Consider the following 4,131-nt stretch of genomic DNA (forward strand, 5'->3'; position numbering starts at 1 on the left):
CGGCGACCACCGCCCCCATCCTGAACCCTAAGATAGATAGTGGGGCACCTCTCCGGCGAGCGCCCCTCCCCGCTGCGGCTGGTTCTTCCTTCACCACGGCTAGCCCCCCCACCCCCTGAAAATCGACTGACCCAAAAGTCGATTCAGTCGACTGAAGTGTAGCTAAATCGGAGCAGCATCGCAAGCAAGAGCAAGAGCGAGAGCAGCAGCGCGAGCAAGAGCAATAACAAGAGCAGACCAGGCAGGGGACCGAGAGCAAGAGCAGAGCAGCAGCGCGAGCGAGAGCTAAAGCAGCAGCAGCTCCTACTGATGTGGACATCGCCGCCGAGGGAGCGACACCGTGGAGGAAGTGGCCGGCGACGCCGCCGTGGATGGAGCCGCGCCGTGTCGGCTCGGGACCGAGCGCCGGCAGCACCGTGAGATCGAATCAAGAAGAAAATGCGGCGATTAGTGTACAACCTCTTTGGTGGCGCCGATTAGGCTGCAGCTTCAGCCGAGGAAACGGTGATGATGATGCTCTTCCGGTGGTGCAAGTGAAGATGGCGGTGTGGGAATGGAGGTGGCGCGAAAGACGAGGGGAACGTCGGGGCAACTCCTTGGAGGTGGAGGACGGGGTGGCTGAACCGGCGGGACGATGAGATCGACGACGGATCCTCATCCGGTACGGTGGATGAGGGACGTCGAGGTGTTGCTGTGGACGACGTCGTCGGGGAAGAGGCTCCGGCTGGGTGGCGGACGGAGCAGGGTGCGAATGGGATGGCAGTGGGGAACCATGGCTTAGAGACGCGCTTGTCCGAAATGTGGGGTAAGTTACGAAAGTACCCCCACCGATTTGAGGCGATTCTTTCGGTTCAGGGGTACCACGGGCATTTCGCGTGTCGGGATTTCACAGGAGGTGGGAGTTTTTGCGCGCGTTGTAATTTCGGAATAGCAAGGCGTGGGTTGAGATGGAGGGAGTTGTCGGAGCAGAACGAGACAAAGATATATCTTAAATATTTCGGGCTAACAAGGCACGGGTTGAAGAGGCGGGAGTTTCGCAGCACGATAGACAGAGACGCTAGCTTGAATTTTTGGCATAACAAGGCGCGGCTTGAAATTTCGGAAGAACAAGCTTAACGTGTACCCAAAAAAGACAATTTGCACCTCAACACGCACAACACACACACACACACAAACACCATTTAGACTAGAGTAAGGTACACGTGCATTGCACGCATGAGATTTGGCAACCAAATTATGAATAAATACCACATTATAGCATGCAAGCTTTGAGTCATATATGCATGATGTAGATGTTCGTTTAATTCTTATAGTTCATTTCATTCAAATTCATCTAGTTTTTATAAGAAAGTTAATCTATTTTAAGATTCATGGAATTGTGTGTCGTAAGACATAAAGTAAAAACAAATAATGGCAAATCATGTAGAAAAACATTTGGGCAATTCTGATATGGAAGATTCTAGAACAAATAAGAAGTGCTTGTGTTTTGATGTTTGTGCATTATGCTTAAGTTCAACCATGGAGTCTTCTAGATTATACATGTGGCGAAATCTGGTGGAATCTAGATGATATCCAACGGCCAGTAGTGCTCAAATTTGCCATCTTTGGACCATCGGATTCACCTCATCCAACGACCATCATTCAAAGTTAAAGTTACCCGCACACAATATAAAAAATATAAAATATAATATATATATATATAGGGGTATAGATATAGATATGTGATGTGAAAGCCGCCCATCATCTCCAATTAGAATAGTGTGTCCATGCACGGATGCGACGTGGCCAAATGATGTCTGCCATCGGTATCTCAAATTCAAATCAGTCTCACCTTGTTCAATGTGTATACATTACAACATGCTCGTTTCCAAACCACACCGCGCAGATCTCCGTTATATTCATGAATGCATGGGTTTCAAACATCAGGATCTCTTATTCAAATATTTGAATTCAACTTTACATTGATTATGACCTCACCTATTCTTTTACACCCACACAGTAGTCTTCTCTTTATAATTGTACCACTAACTTTCTCTCGTGCATGCATGCGCACACACTACCAGTCAGCATTATCCATCGCACGCATGCAATCTTTTTCTTCAGGTCGGTCTCCCATGAAGGCACACACCCACACACATCCTCCTCTCCATCATATCGGTCATTCTTTATCTCTCACGCGTGCATGCGCAACGATCGATGTTCCTCTATGTATGTGTGTCTATAGCTAGGTCTTTCATGGTTTTCCACACGTGAGGTCTCACCCTCTTTCCCACGCCCACATCGATCAATCTATACCTCTCTATATAGGATTAACATATATAGCTAATACACCCACATTAATTATATATCCAACGTCCCCCTCTCATCATCCATGCCTTCCGCTTCATCTCTCAGACGCGTGCACAATGGCGAAGACAGGGGCAGTAAGGGCCCTGCCCCCTCCCCCCTAACATCACTATATATCGAGGCTAATATGATTGTGATCATTAGACAATTGCTGCTAAAAATGGTTTAAGTTCATGAATTGACCCTCCTTGTAAAGGATTAGCAATGCTTGGCCCCCTAGCTCATTTATTTTTCATGGCTCCACCACTGCGCGCAACAGCGCACGTGTTCGACCCCTCTCTCTAAATATCGATCTCACACTTGTGCATTCCTTCATAGTCTCCCTCCACTCGGCCCCTCGGACCATCTTCTAGCCCCACACCGGATTTTTCCACATGTACAATCTAGCAGACTCCATGGTTGAACTTAAGCATAATGCACAAACCTCAAAACAATAGTGGTTCTCTTTTGTTCTAGAATCTTCCGTATCATAACTGCCCAAACTTTTTTTCTAGTTGAATTGCCATTATTTGTTTTTACTTTATGCTTTACAACGCACAATTCCATGAATCATAAAATAGATTAAGGGCTTCTTTGATTCAAAGGATTCTCAAAGGAATTTTGGAGGATTCTAATCATTAGGAATTTTTCCTATCTTGGTTGTTTGATTCGTATGATTGTAAACCATAGGAATTTTTCCATATGATTCATTTGCACTAGATTTCATAGGAAACATCCCATCCACTCAAACCTCTTTGAAAGAATTCTGCTTTTTTTGCACAATCAAACACTCGTACAATCCTGTAGGATTCAAGACGACATTCCACTATAATCCCATGTTTTTCCTATTCCCGCGTTCTTAGCTTTTTTTATAAAAACTAATTGATTTTGAATGAGATGAACTATAAGAATTAAACGAAGGGCTACATCAGGCATATATGACTCAGAGCTTACATGCTATAGTGTGGTATTTATTCATAATTTGGTTGCAAAATCTGATGCGTGCAATGCATGTGTACCTTACTAGTACTTCGAGTATGTGCAAAACACGTAAATTAGAATACCAATGGCACGCTACACAGTGTCTCTCTTACAGTTCATGAAGCCACGTGGCACATGTGGAGGCGTTGTCGCGACCTCCTTGCGTGGATTGATCACAGTGACGTGCTGCTGGTTCTAGAAGAATGTACTCGCCCTCCCTAAGCCATACTGGCGATACATGCACGAAGCGAAGATGTGCACGCACGCCACGCATGCACTCATTCCCTCGCACGCACACGCGGGTACACGGGCGGACGCAATTTTGTACCAAGATCCACCCCATGTGATAATTTGACGCGTGTAAAGTCGTTCACTTCATTGATGGTCAATTAATACAGCGCATGCAAATTGAGTGGACGTGAGGGCGGAAGAAAGACATTATTACTCCACTGCGCGCATGCGAGTAGTTAAGTCGTGGGTTGCTAGTAGTACTTCCATTGATCTCCTTCGTATTTTGTGCCAATTTTTGACAGTAACATAATATTTACGCATTTGAGCAGTGTAGTACTTGAAATTTATGTTCCGCTAAACTCATCGGGAGCCGTTTCGGGCCTCGAAACCAAAACCATCAATTAATCTTTACCTTGTTCCCATCACATTCGAAAGCCTGCTCACACCTACTAGTACGTACCAAACCTGAACGTGTTCCCACTATGCAGGTATTAGTACTAGTGCTAGTACTTAGGTTATAAAAAGGGGAACTACTTAACCGAAAATTACTCTACCTTTCCTCCTCATAAGTGTTTCTTCTTCATCCGTCGTTGC

The sequence above is a fragment of the Triticum aestivum genome, chromosome 7D (assembly GCF_018294505.1).
Source record: "Triticum aestivum cultivar Chinese Spring chromosome 7D, IWGSC CS RefSeq v2.1, whole genome shotgun sequence".
Taxonomy (NCBI): Eukaryota; Viridiplantae; Streptophyta; class Magnoliopsida; order Poales; family Poaceae; genus Triticum; species Triticum aestivum.